Raw genomic sequence first — 17988 nt, 5'->3', positions numbered from 1 at the left:
GCAATTAGGATAGGCAATAAAAATCCTGGCCTAGCCAGTGATACAAACGCCCCAGGAAACAAAAATATTCCAGAGTCACCATCCCAGGGTGTGCCCATCAGCAGCACAGACCCACTAGCACACTGGTATACAGTTGGGAGGGATCATTAGAACAAGGAGCAGGAGTAGGCAATTCAGCCCCATGCACCAGCTCTGCCAGTCAATAAGATTATAGTTGATCTGATGGTCCCCCTAGCGCAGCTTTCCTGACAGCCTCCCATCTCTCAACTCCCTTGTCGATCAAAAATCTAACTCAGTGCCTCAAATACATTTAAGAACATAAGAACATAAGAAATAGGAGCAGGAGTAGGCCATCTAGCCCCTCGAGCCTGCCCCGCCATTCAATAAGATCATGGCTGATCTGACGTGGATCAGTACCACTTACCCGCCTGATCCCCATAACCCTTAATTCCCTTACCGATCAGGAATCCATCCATCCGCGCTTTAAACATATTCAGCGAGGTAGCCTCCACCACCTCAGTGGGCAGAGAATTCCAGAGATTCACCACCCTCTGGGAGAAGAAGTTCCTCCTCAACTCTGTCTTAAACCGACCCCCCTTTATTTTGAGGCTGTGTCCTCTAGTTTTAACTTCCTTACTAAGTGGAAAGAATCTCTCCGCCTCCACCCTATCCAGCCCCCGCATTATCTTATAAGTCTCCATAAGATCCCCCCTCATCCTTCTAAACTCCAACGAGTACAAACCCAATCTCCTCAGCCTCTCCTCATAATCCAAACCCCTCATCTCCGGTATCAACCTGGTGAACCTTCTCTGCACTCCCTCCAATGCCAATATATCCTTCCTCATATAAGGGGACCAATACTGCACACAGTATTCCAGCTGCGGCCTCACCAATGCCCTGTACAGGTGCATCAAGACATCCCTGCTTTTATATTCTATCCCCCTCGCGATATACGCCAACATCCCATTTGCCTTCTTGATCACCTGTTGTACCTGCAGACTGGGCTTTTGCGTCTCATGCACAAGGACCCCCAGGTCCCTTTGCACGGTAGCATGTTTTAATTTGTTTCCATTGAGATAGTAATCCCATTTGTTATTATTTCCTCCAAAGTGTATAACCTCGCATTTATCAACGTTATACTCCATTTGCCATATCCTCGCCCACTCACTCAGCCTGTCCAAATCTCTCTGCAGATCTTCTCCGTCCTCCACACGATTCACTTTTCCACTTATCTTTGCGTCGTCTGCAAACTTCGTTACCCTACACTCCGTCCCCTCCTCCAGATCATCTATATAAATGGTAAATAGTTGCGGCCCGAGAACCGACCCAGCCTCCATTGCTCAATGAAGCAGAGAATTTCAAAGTCTAACAACTCTCCAAGAAAAAAATATCTTCAGTCTTAAATGATAGATCCCTTATTTCTAAACTGTATCCCCAGCTCTAGACTCCCCTACAAGGGGGAAACATCCTCCCAGTATTCACCATGTCAAGTCCCTGCTGAATTTTATGTTTCAACTCGGTGAGTGGTCCTGGAAGTTCTCAACATTAACTCTGGACCCAATAAAGTCTCGTGGCATCAGGTCAAATTTGAACAAGATCCTCCTCTGCTGATTATGACCTACCACCCTCCCTCAGCTAATCAGTACTCCTCCATGTTGAACCATATTGGAAGAAGCACTAAAGGTGGAAAGGGCACAGAATGTAGTCTGGGTGAGGGACTTCAATCTCTATATCACCAAGAATGACTCTGCAGCATTGTCACTGACTGAACCAGTTGCGTTCTGAAGAATCTTTCTTCCAAATTGGGTCTGTGGCAGATGAGAAACCAACAAAAGGAAAAACCTACTTGACCTTATCCTCACTAGTGATTGCACCTAACATTTTCACCTAACTGGTGCAAGAGGGAGGGTTTTAAATTCATAGATAACTGGGAAATCTTCAAGTCAGGATGGCAACTGTACAGAAAGGATGGGTTACACCTTAACTGGAAGGGAGCAAATATCCTGGCTGGGAGTTTTGCTAGAGTGTTTCGGCAGGATTTAAACTAGTGTGGCAGGGGGGTGGGGAACAAAACAGTAGGTCAGTAAATACTGAGGCTGGGGTTGAGCTGGGGGCCAGGGCAAGGCTAGCTAAGAAGAGGAGCACTCTGGAGGAGGATGACCTGAGTGGGCCTGGAGGTCTGGAGTGCATCGGCTTCAATGCGAGGAGCGTAACGGGTAAAACAGACGAACTTAGGGCCTTAATGCTTATGCGGAATTTGGATGCGGTTGCGGTGACGGAAACTTGGTTAAAAGGACAGGACTGGCAGCTGAATATTCCGGGGTATAAATGTTTTAGGCGAGACAGAGGAGGGGCTAAAAAAGGTGGGGGAGTAGCGATATTAGTTAAGGAGCATATTACCGCGGTGCAGAGGGTAGTCAACTTAGAGGGGTCATGTACTGAGTCGCTGTGGGTGGAACTCAGAAACAGGAAGGGTGCAGTCACTATGCTGGGGGTGTACTACAGACCACCCAACAGCCCACGGGAAGTGGAGGAAAGGATATAAGAACAGTACAGCACAGGAAACAGGCCCTTCGGCCCTCCAAGCCTGTGCCGCTCCTTGGTCCAACTAGACCAATCGTTTGTATCCCTCCTATGTCAGGAGATTCTGGATAGGTGCAGAAAAAAATAGGGTTGTTGTAGTGGGGGACTTTAATTTCCCTGGCACAGACTGGAAAGTGCTTAGAGCTGGGGGTCCAGATGGGGAGGAATTTGTAAAATGCATACTGGAAGGTTCTTTGGAACAGTATGTAGATAGCCCGACTAGAGAGGGGGCTATACTGGACCTAGTTCTGGGAAATGAGCCCGGTCAGGTCGTCAAAGTTTCGGTAGGGGAATATGTGGCAAATAGTGACCACAACTCTGTTAACTTTAGGATAGTAATGGACAAGGATGAGTGCTGTCCTACGGGCAGGGTGCTAAATTGGGGGAAGGCTAACTATAGCCGGATTAGGCAGGAATTGGTGGATGTTGATTGGGAGAGGATGTTCGAGGGTAAGTCCGCGTCTGGCATGTGGGAGTCTTTTAAGGAACTATTGATAAGGCTGCAGGATAGGCATGTGCCTGTAAAAAGGAAAGATAGGAAAGGTAGGATTCGAGAGCCGTGGATAACCAGGGAAATTGGGGATCTGATTAAAATGAAAAGGGAGGCATACGTTAAGTCCAGGCAACTGAAAACAGATGGAGCTCTGGAGGAATACAGAGAGAGTAGGAAAGAACTCAAACGGGGAGTTAGAAGGGCAAAAAGAGGTCACGAAATGTTCTTGGCAGGCAGGATTAAGGAGAATCCTAAGGCATTCTATTCATACGTTAGGAACAAAAGAGTTGTCAGGGAGAAAATCGGACCTCTCAGGGACAAAGGAGGGGAATTATGCTTAGAACCCAAGGGAATAGGGGAGATCCTAAATGAATACTTTGCATCGGTATTCACGAAGGAGAGGGGCGTGTTAACCGGGAGTGTCTCGGAGGGAGGTGTTGACCCGTTAAGAGAAAATCTCCATTACAAGAGAGGAAGTGTTAGGTTTTTTAGGGAACATTAAAACTGACAAAGCCCCAGGGCCTGATGGCATCTATCCTCGACTGCTCAGGGAGACGAGAGATGAAATTGCTGGGCCTCTGACGGAAATCTTTGTCGCTTCTTTGGACACGGGTGAGGTCCCCGAGGATTGGAGGATAGCGAATGTGGTCCCGTTGTTTAAGAAGTGTAGCAGGGATAACCCAGGAAATTATAGGCCGGTGAGCTTGACGTCCGTGGTAGGGAAGTTGTTGGAGAGGATTCTTAAAGACAGGATGTATGTGCATTTAGAACGGAACAATCTCATTAGTGACAGACAGCATGGTTTTGTAAGAGGGAGGTCGTGCCTTACAAATTTGGTGGAGTTTTTTGAGGAAGTGACAAAAACGGTTGATGAAGGAAGGGCCGTGGATGTCGTCTATATGGATTTCAGTAAGGCATTTGACAAAGTCCCACATGGCAGGTTGGTTAAGAAGGTTAAGGCTCATGGGATACAAGGAGAAGTGGCTAGATGGGTGGAGAACTGGCTTGGCCATAGGAGACAGATGGTAGTGGTCGAAGGGTCTTTTTCCGGCTGGAGGTCTGTGACCAGTGGTGTTCCGCAGGGCTCTGTACTGGGGCCTCTGCTATTTGTGATATATATAAATGATTTGGAAGAAGGTGTAACTGGTGTAATCAGCAAGTTTGCGGATGACACGAAGATGGCTGGACTTGCGGATAGCGAAGAGCATTGTCGGGCAATACAGCAGGATATAGATAGGCTGGAAAATTGGGCGGAGAGGTGGCAGATGGAGTTTAATCCGGATAAATGCGAAGTGATGCATTTTGGAAGAAATAATGTAGGGAGGAGTTATACAATAAATGGCAGAGTCATCAGGAGTATAGAAACACAGAGGGACCTAGGTGTGCAAGTCCACAAATCCTTGAAGGTGGCAACACAGGTGGAGAAGGTGGTGAAGGCATATGGTATGCTTGCCTTTATAGGACGGGGTATAGAGTATAAAAGCTGGAGTCTGATGATGCAGCTGTATAGAACGCTGGTTAGGCCACATTTGGAGTACTGCGTTCAGTTCTGGTCGCCGCACTACCAGAAGGACGTGGAGGCGTTAGAGTGCAGAGAAGGTTTACCAGGATGTTGCCTGTTATGGAGGGTCTTAGCTATGAGGAGAGATTGGGTAAACTGGGGTTGTTCTCCCTGGAAAGACAGAGAATGAGGGGAGATCTAATAGAGGTGTACAAGATTATGAAGGGTATAGATAGGGTGAACAGTGGGAAGCTTTTTCCCAGGTCGGAGGTGACGATCACGAGGGGTCACGGGCTCAAGGTGAGAGGGGCGAAGTATAACTCAGATATCAGAGGGATGTTTTTTTACACAGAGGGTGGTGGGGGCCTGGAATGCGCTGCCAAGTAGGGTGGTGGAGGCAGGCACGCTGACATCGTTTAAGACTTACCTAGATAGTCACATGAGCAGCCTGGGAATGGAGGGATACAAACGATTGGTCTAGTTGGACCAAGGAGCGGCACAGGCTTGGAGGGTTGAAGGGCCTGTTTCCTGTGCTGTACTGTTCTTTGTTCTTTGTTCACTATTCTATCTGCAGTCCTTGTTTTGATTTGATTTATTATTGTCACATGTATTAGTATACAGTGAAAAGTATTGTTTCTTGCACGCTATGCAGACAAAGCATACCGTTTATAGGGAAGGAAGGGAGAGAATGCAGAATGTAATAATCCATTGTAATATAAGGCATGACACCAAGCTAAATGAAATCAATTCAGAACAGATTTAGCAACTCAAAACTCAGCATCCATGAAGGTGTAACGGGTTACTGGCAGTAGTAAAATTATATTTAATTATGGTGTGTAATCCCACAGCCCAATCATATTCCTCTATGGAATCCCTACAATGCAGAAGGTTATTCGGCCCATCAAGTCTGCACTGACTCTCCGAAAGAGCATCTTATCCAGGCCCAGCCCCCTCCGCCGTATCCCTGTAACCGCACATATTTACCATAGCTAATCCACCTAATCTACACATCTTTGGACACCAACCCTCATTCTACTATTACCATTAAGTGAGGTGAACAAATCTGGCACAATGAGGAATATTTCGGAGTAGTAACAGGTGGTATCAATCTGGTGAAGCTGCACTACAGGATACAGCTAAACAGCAGAATGCCGTAGAGATATCAGCGACCCCACAAATAACAGTTCAGATCAAATCTCTGCAGTTCCTCCACTTCCAACCTTGTATGGTGGTGAACAATTTACAACTCACTAATGTCCTTTAGGGAAGGAAATCTGCAGTCCTTACCTGGTCTGACCTACATGTGACTCCAGAGCCACAGCAATGTGGTTGACTTTCAACTGCCCTCGGGCAACTAGAAATGGCAATAAACCAAAAGAGAAAATGCTGGAAAATCTCAGCAGGTCTGGCAGCATCTGTAAGGAGAGAAAAGAGCTGACGTTTTGAGTCCAGATAACCCTTTGTCAAAGCTAAAAGGCATAGAAAGTGGGAGATAATCATACTGCAGGGGAGGGAATGAAAGATGAGTCATAGCCATAGAAACCAGGGGGAAAGTCTGCTAATAGCTGTCCACAGAGCGAATGGCAAGCCCACTGACTCCCACAGCTATCTGAACTACAGCTCTTCACACCCCACATCCTGTAAGGACTCTATCCCTTTCTCTCAGCTCCTTTGCATTTGTTCCAATGATGCCACTTTCCAAAGTGGTGCTTCTAATATGTGCTCCTTTTACCTCAACCATTAATTCCCATCTACAGTTGTCGACAGGGCCCTCAACAGCATGCAGTCCATCTCCCGCGCCATGACCCTCACCCTCTCCCCTCCCTCCCAGAACAAGGACAGAGTCCCCCTTGCTCTCACATTTCACCCCACCAGCCACCGCATGCAAAGCATAATCCTTCACCATTTTCGCCAACTCCAGCGTGATGCCACCACCAAACACATCTTCCCTTCACTCCCTCTATCAACATTCCACAGAGATCGTTCCCTTCAGGATAACCTAGTCCACTCCTCCACTATACCAAACACCTCTCCCGTCACTCATGGCACCTTCCCATGCAATCACAGAAGGTGTAACATCTGTCCCTTTACCTCTTCTATGCTCACCATCCAAGATCCAAAACATTCATTCCAGGTTAAGCAGTGTTCCACTTGCACCTCTTTCAATTTAGTCTATTGCATTCGCTGCTCCCAATGTGGTCTCCTCTATTTGGGCGGCACGGTAGCACAGTGGTTAGCACTGCTGCTTCACAGCTCCAGGGTCCCGGGTTCGATTCCCGGCTCGGGTCACTGTCTGTGTGGAGTTTGCACATTCTCCTCGTGTCTGCATGGGTTTCCTCCGGGTGCTCCGGTTTCCTCCCACAGTCCAAAGATGTGCGGGTTAGGTTGATTGGCCAGGTCAAAAATTGCCCCTTTGAGTCCTGGGATGTGTAGGTTAGAGGGATTAGCGGGTAAATATGTGGGGGTAGGGCCTGGGTGGGATTGTGGTCGGTACAGACTCGATGGGCCGAATGGCCTCCTTCTGCACTGTAGGGTTTCTATGATATCGGAGAGACCAAGCGTAGACTGGGTGATCGCTTTGCTGAGCACCTTTGGTCTGTGCGCAATCAGGACCCTGACCTTCCGGTTGCTTGCCATTTTAACACACAATCCTGCTCCCATGCCCACATGTCTGTCCTTGGCTTGCTGCAATGTTCCAGTGAAGCTCAATGCAAACTGGAGGAATAGCATCTCATCTTCCAGCGAGGCACTTTACAGCCTTCCGGTCTCAACATCGAATTCAACAACTTCAGATGATTTGCTCTACCCCACCTCGACCTCTTTGTTTTCATTCTATTTTATTAAATGTTTTGATTGTTCTCTACCTCTTATTTCTTTATGGTCTTTCTTCATTTTTCTTTCTCCCCCCCCCCCCCCGCCTTTCCTTCCCCCTACTTCACCCCCCCTTCCCTTACCTTTTCTCCCCCTGCTTCTCCTTTTCTACATTCTACCTCTGTCCCATCCCCCCCCCCCTCCATCTGTCACAGCTTCTCTGCCGCTTGGCCATTCACACCCTTTATTCTCTCTGTGTACAGCTTTTAGCAGTCTTTTCCCCTGGTTTCTGTGGCTGTGACTCATCTTTCATTCCCTCCCCCTGCAGTATAAATATCTCCCACTTTCTCTGCCTTTTAGCTTTGACAAAGGGTCATCTGGACTCGAAGCGTCAGCTCTTTTCTCTCCTTACAGATGCTGCCAGACCTGCTGAGATTTTCCAGCATTTTCTCTTTTGGTTTCAGATTCCAACATCCGCAGTAATTTGCTTTTATCCAATGAGCAATAAATGCTGGCCAGCCAGTGACGCCCATGTCCCATGAATGAATAAAAAAATTTAAAAACTCATGGAATGACCATCCTCTTTCTATTCTGCACTGTCACTTTGAGGCTCAATACAATCAATCTTGGACATTCTCTTAATCTGCTTGCTGTTCAACTGAGATGCACATGGATTAAGAGGAATGTCACAGCATGGATAAATACTATGGAATCAGGTCTTAGATCGGTCAGTGAATGGCACAGTACACTAAAAGGGGTTAATCAGCCTACTCCTGCTCCATTTCCCCTAAACAGTTGAAGACCTTCTGCAGAAAGCTTCTCTTTCCTTGTCTATTGCCTTTTTTGTATTCCTTCACGGGTTGTGAATTTCCTCACAAATAGTCTCCACTTCTGCTTCAGGTCGACAAGACAATCATTCTTGAACACAACTGTCATACCTACAGAACCATATATCAAAAGAGCATCTTGCTAAATTAATCTCTGCTAATACAATTTTTGATCTCCGAACAGATCAAACACCAAACGAGGCCTTACACTGCACATTTATCAGATACAACTGCCATGGTCTTCCCTTTTGTAGATTCGCAAAATTCACACCCATCCCTCTCAACTTAGTAAGCAAATCTATGGCAGGGTTCCTACTTTGAACAGTGGTACAACTCCTTTCATATACTTTCCCATCAAATCCCTCAAAAAAATGATCAGGTGTCACACAATCGCATTTGCAGAATACTAGACGCTCAACATACTGGAACAATTTGATTCTTGGCTGTTGCTGCTTGTATTAAGGCCACTTTGCAGTGTGTCACGTTGTTTAATAGCAAAACACTTGGATAACAGTGGCAGAATCGGACAGAGTCAACATGGATTTATGAAAGGGAAATCGTGCTTGACAAACCTATAGAAATTATTCAAGGATGTAACTAGTACACGACGTGGGGAGCCAGTTGATGTGGTGTATTTGGACTTTCAGAAGGCTTTTGACAAGTTCTACGTAAGAAGTTGGTGTGTCAAATTAAAGTGCATGGGATTGGGGGTAGTGTATTGAGATAAATAATAAACTGATTGGCAGACAGGAAACAAAGTAGAAATAAAAAGGTATTTTTCCGAATGGCAGAAGTGATTACTGGGGTACCACAGGGATCAGTGCTAGGGCCCCAGCTATTCACTATATATATATTAATGATTTAGATGAGGGAAGTAAATGTAATATCCCCAAATTTGCCGATGACACAAAGTTGAGTGGGAGGGTGAACTGCGAGGAGGATGCAGAGATGTTTCAGTGCAATTTGGACAAGTTGAGTAAATGGGCAAATGCAAAATGTGGATAAGTGTTAGGTTATCTACTTTCGTAGCAAAAACAGGTAAGCAGATTATCTGAATGGCTATAAATTAAGAGAGGGGAATGTGCCATGAGACCTGGATGTCCGCATACATCAGTCGCCAATGGCAAGATGAAGGTGCAGCAGGCAGTAAAGGCGGCAAATGGTATGTTGGGACTCCTAGCAAGAGGATTCTAGTATAGGAGCGGGGATGCCTTGCTTCAATTTACCTGGAATAGTGTGTGCAGTTTTGGTTGCCTTATCTGAGCAAGCAAGCTCTTGCTATAGAGGGAGTGCAGCAAAGACTTATCAGGTTGATTCCTGGGATTGCAGGACCAACATATGAGGAGAGGGGGAGGGGTGGTTAGGGTTATATTTGCTAGAGTTCAGAAAAAATAGGGGGATCTCACAGAAACTCTAGGTGTCTGCATCTAGACAGGGTAGAAGCAGGAAGGATCTTCCCCAATGGTGGTGGTTGGATGATCAGCCATGATAATGAATGGTGGAGGCTCGAAGGGCCAAATGGCCTATTCCTGCACCAATTTTCTATGTTTTAATTTCCCAAATATCGATTGGAATATCCCCAGGGTAAGGGGTTTAGATGGAGAGGAGTTTGTCAGGTGTGTTCAGGAGAGCTTCCTGACACAGTATGTGGATAAGCCTACAAGAGGAGAGGCTGTGCTTGATTTGATATTAGGGAATGAACAAAGAACAATACAGCACAGGAACAGGCCCTTCGGCCCTCCAAGCCTGAGCCGCTCCCTGGTCCAAACTAGACCATTCTTTTGTATCCCTCCATTCCCACTCCGTTCATGTGGCTATCTAGATAAGTCTTAAACGTTCCCAGTGTGTCCGCCTCCACCACCTTGCCTGGCAGCGCATTCCAGGTCCCCACCACCCTCTGTGCAAAATATGTCCTTCTGATATCCGTGTTCAACCTCCCCCCCCCTCACCTTGAACCTATGATCCCTCGTGAACGTCACCACCGATCTGGGAAAAAGCTTCCCACCGTTCACCCTATCTATGCCTTTCATAATTTTATACACCTCTATTAGGTTACCCCTCATCCTCAGTCTTTCCAGTGAGAACAACCCTAGTTTACCCAATCTCTCCTCATAACTAAGCCCTTCCATACCAGACAACATCCTGGTAAACCTCCTCTGCACTCTCTCTAAAGCCTCCACGTCCTTCCGGTAGTATGGCGACCAGAACTGGACGCAGTATTCCAAATGCGGCCGAACCAACATTCGATATAATTGCAACATCAGACCCCAACTTTTATACTCTATGCCCCGTCCTATAAAGGCAAGCATGCCATATGCCTTCTTCACCGCCACCTCCACCTGTGACGTCACCTTCAAGGATCTGTGGACTTGCACACCCAGGTCCCTCTGCGTATATACACCCTTTATGGTTCTGCCATTTATCGTATAGCTCCCCCCTACGTTAGTTCTACCAAAATGCATCACTTCGCATTTATCTGGATTGAACTCCATCTGCCATTTCTTTGTCCAAATTTCCAGCCTATCTATATCCTTCTATAGCCTCTGACAATGTTCCTCACTATCTGCAAGTCCAGCCATTTTCGTGTCGTCCGCAAATTTACTGATCACCCCCGTTACACCTTCTTCCAGATCGTTTATATAAATCACGAACAGCAGGGGTTCCAACACAGAGCCCTGCGGAACACCACTAGTCACAGGCATTCAGCCGGAAAAAGACCCTTCCACTACCACCCTCTGTCTTCTGTGACCAAGCCAGTTCTCCACCCATCTAGCCACCTCCCCCTTTATCCCATGAGATCCAACCTTTTGCACCAACCTACCATGAGGGACTTTGTCAAACGCTTTACTAAAGTCCATATAGACGACATCCACGGCCCTTCCCTCGTCAACCATTCTAGTCACTTCTTCAAAAAACTCCACCAGGTTAGTGAGGCAGGACCTCCCTCTCACAAAACCATGCTGACTATCGTTAATGAGTTTATTCCTTTCTAAATGCGCATACATCCTATCTCTAAGAATCCTCTCCAACAACTTCCCTACCACGGACGTCAAGCTCACCGGCCTATAATTTCCCGGGTTATCCTTCCTACCCTTCTTAAATAACGGGACCACATTAGCTATCCTCCAATCCTCTGGGACCTCACCTGTGTCCAGTGACGAGACAAAGATTTGTGTCAGAGGCCCAGCGATTTCATCTCTCGTCTCCCTAAGCAGCCTGGGATAGATTCCATCAGGCCCTGGGGATTTGTCAGTCTTTATATTCTTTAACAAACCTAACACTTCCTCCCTTGTAATGGAGATTTTCTCTAACGGGTCAACACCCCTCCGAGACACTCCCAGTCAACACATCCCTTTCCTTTGTGAATACCGACGCAAAGTATTCATTTAGGATCACCCCTACTTCTTTGGGCTCTAAGCATAATTCCCCACTTTTGTCCCTGAAAGGTCCGATTTTTTCCCTGACAACCCTTTTGTTTCTAACGTATGAATAAAATGCCTTGGGATTCTCCTTAATCCTGTCTGCCAAGGACATTTCGTGACCCCTTTTTGCCCTTCTAATTCCTCATTTGAGTTCTTTCCTACTTTCTTTGTATTCCTCCAGAGCTCCCTCCGTTTTTAGCTGCCTGGACCTAACGTACGCCACTCTTTGGGCAGGTGTCAGATCTATCAGTGGGAGAGCATTTTGGGGATAGTGAGCATAACTCTATCTCCTTTACACTAGCATTGGAGAGAGATAGGATCAGCCGAGCTAGAAAAGTGCTTATCTGGAGTAAGGGCAACTATGATGCTATTAGGCAGGAAATTAAGAGGCATAAATTGGAAGGAGGTTCTCTCAGGAAAATGTACGGAAGAAATGTCGCAAATTTTCAAGGAAAATTTGTCTGGAGCTCTGCACGGCAATGTTCTGGTGCGACAGGGGAGTTATGGTAGGTTACAGGAACCGTGGTGCACGAAAGCTGTAACGGATTTAGTCAGGAAGAAAAGAAAAGCCTACAAAAGGTTCAGGGAGTTAGGTAATGTTAGAAATCTAGAAGAGTATACGACTAGTAGGAAGGAACTAAAGAGGGAAATTAGAAGAGCCAGGAGGGGACATGAGAAGGCCTTGGCAGACAGGATAAAGGAAAACCCCAAGGCATTCTACAAGTATGTGAAGAGCAAGAGGATAAGATGTGAAGGAGTAGGACCTATCAAATGTGACTGTGGGAAAGTCTGTATTGAACCGGTTGAAATAGCAGAGGTACTCAATGAATACTTTGCTTCAGTATTCACAGTGGAAAAGGAATCTTGGTAGTTGCAGTGCAGATTTGCAGTGGACTGAGAAGATTGAGCATGTGGGCATTAGGAAAGAGGATGCGTTGGAGCTGTTGAAAAGCATCAAGTTAGATAAATCACCGGGACCGGATGGGATGTACCCCAGGTTACTGTGGGAGGCGAGGGAAGAGATTGCTGATCCTCTGGCGATGATCTTTGCATCGTCAATGGAGACGGGAGGGGTTCCGGAGGATTGGAGGATGGCGGATGTGGTTCCGTTATTCAAGAAAGGGAGAAGAGATAGCCCAGGAAATTATAGACCAATGAGTCTAACCTCAGTGATAGGTAAGTTTATGGAGAAGATCCTGAGAGGCAGGATTTATGAACATTTGGAAAGGAATAGTATGATCAGAAGTAGCCAGCACGGCTTTGTCCGAGGCAGATCATGCCTTACGAGTCTGATAGAGTTTTTTGAAGATGTGACTCGTCACTTAGACGGGGGAAGAGCGGTAGATGTGGTTTATATGGATTTCAGTAAGGCGTTTGATAAGGTGCCCCAGGCAAGGCTTATGGAGAAAGTGAAGGGGCATGGGATACAAGGGGACATTGCTTTGTGGATTCAGAACTGGCTTGCCCACAGAAGGCAAAGAGTGGTTGTAGATGGGTCTTTTTCAGAGTGGAGGTCGGTCACCAGTGGGGTGCCCCAGGGATCTGTTCTGGGACCCTTGCTCTTTGTGATTTTTATAAATGACCTGGATGAGGAAGTGGAAGGATGGGTTGGCAAGTTTGCTGATGACACAAAGGTTGGAGGTGTTGTGGATAGTGTAGAGGGATGTCAGCAGTTGCAATGAGGACATAGATAAGATGCAAGACTGGGCGGAGAAGTGGCAGATGGACTTCAACCCAGATAAGTGTGTGGTGGTTCATTTTGGCAGGTCGAATAGGATGGAAGAATACAATATTAAAGGTAAGACGCTTGGCAGTGTGGAAGAACAGAGGGATCTTGGGGTCCAGGTTCATAGGACGCTCAAAGCGGCGTTGCAGGTAGAGGCTGTGGTTAAGAAGGCGTATGGTGTGCTGGCCTTCATCAATAGAGGAATTGAGTTTAGAAATCGGGAGATAATGCTGCAGCTGTATAGGACCCTGGTCAGACCCCACCTGGAGTATTGTGCCCAGTTCTGGTCGCCTCATTACAGAAAGGATGTGGAAGCCATAGAACGGGTGTAGAGGAGATTTACGAGGATGTTGCCGGGATTAAGTGGTATGCCTTATGAGGATAGGTTGAAAGAGCTAGGTCTATTCTCCTTGGAGAGGCGAAGAATGAGAGGTGATCTGATAGATGTGTATAAGATGTTGAGAAGTATTGATAGAGTGGATTCTCAGAGGCTTTTACCCAGGGCTGAAATGGTTGTCACGAGAGGCCACAGGTTTAGGGTGCTGGGGAGTAGGTATAGAGGAGATGTTAGGGGTAAGTTTTTCACTCAGAGGGTGGTGGGTGCGTGGAATCGGCTGCCGGTAGTGGTGGTGGAAGCGGATTCGATTGAGTCTTTTAAGAGACTTTTGGATAGGTTCACGGAAGTTAGTAAGATAGAGGGTTAGAGGTGAGCCTAGAAGGTAAGGAAATTGTTCGGCGCAACTTGTGGGCCGAAGGGCCTGTTTGTGCTGTAGCTTTTCTATGTTCTATGTTTCTTTGTTTGCCATACCAGCCCTGCTTTCTCTCTGCTCTTTATTCAGCTTCTAGTTGGTAACATGGTTCTTAATATTCTTCCTAAGGGAGACAAGATAATGTTTGAAAACAGATTTCTCTCCATTGTCAGATGCTTTCCAATTTGTCTGGAGGTCAATATTTCTTCAGATGTAGACAAGAATTTCTTGCAAGCCATAAGCTCAAAATATATATCCCAAAAGGGAAATAAAATCACCAGTGCAACTTTAGAATTAGTTGCTAAACAATGTGATTTTGTAAATGAATTGTTATCCAGTGAGACACAAGGCTGTATGGACCAGAAAATCTGGTCAAACATTAGGTGTAGATAGTGTGGCTGGAACAGTATGAAAAGAAAATCCATTATGAGCTCAACACTAACATTCCCAAAACAAACATGCAAGGGCCATGGTGACGAGGCACAACTCCACAAATTTTTTCAGAAAATTAGTTTTTCTAGGGAGGATGTTTAAAATTAAAACGTAACGAAAAGTGTGATAAACTTCTCTCAGAAAATCTTAAAAGCATAGAAGGGAGTCATTCAGCACATCACGTGTGCTGGTTTTTCAGAACCACAACCTAAATTCCATAATCTATCTCAGTCTGCTTCAAATGTATATACACTTTTCTCTTGAATGATGAACCGTGAAAAAGTATTTCATATTTTAACAGGCTACAATGTAACCAATTTCTCCTAATCTTTAAGTAATTAGGTGTCAAACTTAGTTTAGTGGCGACACTGGTACCTGATTCAAGTCACATGCTCAAGCCCCACTTTTGGTGTTGGATGATGATTAAAACGTTGGCGTCTACCCAACTTAAAAGTTATTCATTACAGTTTTGGAGCAATCATGAACAAAAAAGCTGAATGTCAAAGGGGAGAAGTGACAGCCCTGGACACCAAGGTTGCATTTGACAGTGTGGCATCAAGGAATCCTAGTAAAATTTAACCCATAGGAATCAGGGAAAAATCTGCACTCATTGGAGTCATACCTAGTACAAAGGAAGGCAATTGGAGAATGATTGACCTGACCCCGGCATCACTGCAGGAGTTCCTCAGGATAGGCCCAACGATTTTTAATAACCCTTCCTCCAAGACAAGGTCAGAAGTGGGGATGAATGCTCATGATTGCAGTTTTCCGTTCCATTCAAAACTCCTCAGATATTGAAGTAGCCTGTGCGCACATACCACAAAACCTGGACAACATTCAGGCTTGGACTGATACGTCGTTCAAAGATACTTGCCACTTAAATACCAGGTAATGACCATCTCCAACAAGAGAGTCTGACTATCATCTCTCAACATTCAAAAGCACCACTCTCGCTAGATCTCCCACCAACATTCTGGGAGTTGCCATTGATCAGAATCGGAATTCATTCAGCCACAAAAATACTGTGGCTGCAAGAGCAGGTCAGAGACTAGGAATCCTGCAGAGAGTAAACTCACCCCCTGACTCCCCAAAGCTTGCCCACAAGGCACAAGTCAAGGCTATGATGGAATAATAAAATAAGCAAAATATGCAGGTGCTGGAATCTGAAACAAGAACAGAAGATGCTAGAAGAAAATTCATGATGTGGAGATGCCGGCGTTGGACTGGGGTAAGCACAGTAAGAAGTCTCACAACACCAGGTTAAAGTCCAACAGGTTTATTTGGTAGCAAATACCATAAGCTTTCGGAGCACAGCTCCTTCGTCAGATGGAGTGAAGATATTCACTCCATCTGACGAAGGAGCTGTGCTCCGAAAGCTTATGGTATTTGCTACCAAATAAACCTGTTGGACTTTAACCTGGTGTTGTGAGACTTCTTACAGAAGAAAATTCAGCAGGTCTGGCATCAGGCATCTCGGAGGGTTTTGGAAGGAGATTACATCGGGAGGGGGCAAGGCCATGGACGAATCCGAAAACAAGAATTTTAAAATCAAGATAAGGAAGCCAATTTAGGTCAGCGAGTCCAGGGTGATAGATGAGCAGGCCTTGAGGGCAGCAGATACAAGAATAGAACACAGACTGAATTAATTCCTCTAAGAAAATCCTCATCATTCATGACAGTGGACACTCATTATCCTTCTCAGTAAAATGAATAGAATTCCACAAGTACCAATAAAAATTCCAAAATTGCATTTGACAAAATTGATTTTTTTTTCGTCACTGTAAACCAGTAACTCTTCTTATGAATTTGTAATTCATGTTCTTGCACATAACTGCATGCTACAAAGAGGCAATGTTGACGTGTTCCTCTCCTAAAAGTTGTATTCCTTGGACTAACAGCTGCATCCGATAAACATGAAGATGCCTTAGCCTTGGACATTTTTAATAAACTGCAGATAAAACAGCCAATTACCAAATCTGAGGCCAACTGTTTCTAATTATTCAATGAACAGAGTAATTAATTCACAGAAGCACATTTACCCTCTTCCAAACAACTTGCATTTATAGAAACATTGAAAATAGGAGTAGGCCAATCGACCTTTCGGGCCTGCTCTGCCATTCATTATGATCACCCAACTCAGTGACCTGTCTCCATTTTCCAACCCATATTGTTTAATCCCCTTGCACAAGAACATGAGAGAGAAGTAGGAGTAGGCCACCAGGCCCTTCAAACCGACCCCATCATTCAATACGATCACAGTTTATCTATGCTGGCCTCAAATCCTTTTATGTGCCATTTCCCCATAGCCCTCTATTCCTCCACTTTGAATACTTCAAATGATCCCACCTCCAGCAGCCTTTGGGGCAGACAATTCCACAGATGCACCACCCTCTGCGAGAAGCAATTTCTATGCACCTCAGTTTTAAATGACCAGTGCTTTATCTTGTAGCTATGTCCCCTTGTTCGAGATTCTTCCACGAGTGAAAGCATCTTGCATTCTACCCTGTCAAGCCCCTTAAGATCTTATATGTTTGAATAAGGTCACCCCTCACTCTTCCAAACTCCAAGAAATACAGACTCGGACTATTTAGTCTCTCTTGATAGGACAAGCCCCTCATCCTAAGAATTAGCATGGTGAATCTCCTTTGGACTGCCTCCAGTGATACTTTTTTTTTACGGTAAGGGGTACAATAAAACCTCCCTATTTTTAAACACCAACCCCTTCGCAATAAAGGCCAAAATGCCATTTATCATAAGTACTTGTTGGACCCGCCTTGATTGAAATGCCTTTTTCACTATCCCACTAACTAAAATCCACTCTCCTCCAATCCAAAACTTTTTTTGTTACCTGTCTGCCAACAAGTTTTCTATCTATCTCAATACTAACCCCCAATCCCATGCATTTTAATTTTACACGCTCTCTTGTTTGACTTTGTCAAAAGCCTTCTGAAAGTCCAAATAAGCCACATTCATTGGCTTCCCCTCATCAACTGTACTAGTTACATCCTCGAAGAATTCCAATAGGGTACAAGCATTATTTCCCTTTTGTAAATTCATGTTGACTTTATCCGATCCTTTCACAGTTTTCCCAAGTGTTTTGCCATTAAATCATTTATAATGGACTCTAGCATTTCCCCCACTACCAATGTCAGGCTCTATAATTCCCTGTTTTCTCTCTACCTTCCTTGTCAAATAGTGGGATTACATTCATAGAAGAATCATAGAACCCCTACAGTGCAGGAGGCCGCCATTCAGCCAATCGAGTCCACACGGAGCACCTGGAGGAAACCCATGCAGACACGGGGAGAATGTGCAAACTCCACACAGACAGTGACCCGAGGCCAGAATTGAACCCGGGTCCCTGGCGCTGTGAGGCAGCAGTGCTAACCACTGTGCCACCATGCCGCCCGTCATTAGCGACCCTCTAATCTGTAGGAACTGTTC

The 17988-nt window shown here is 45.6% G+C and overlaps 1 protein-coding gene across 8 annotated transcripts in view; it reads right to left on the bottom strand.

The window, feature by feature from the left end:
* wdr26a (WD repeat domain 26a) overlaps window positions 1-17988 on the bottom strand; it is a 173593-nt gene that overhangs the window by 143626 nt on the left and 11979 nt on the right. The gene's annotated exons all lie outside the window — the stretch shown is intronic.

The sequence above is a fragment of the Mustelus asterias genome, chromosome 5 (assembly GCF_964213995.1).
Source record: "Mustelus asterias chromosome 5, sMusAst1.hap1.1, whole genome shotgun sequence".
NCBI classification, from domain to species: domain Eukaryota; kingdom Metazoa; phylum Chordata; class Chondrichthyes; order Carcharhiniformes; family Triakidae; genus Mustelus; species Mustelus asterias.
Note: the sequence above shows the minus strand (reverse complement) of the source record. Positions and strands in the feature narration are given on the sequence as shown.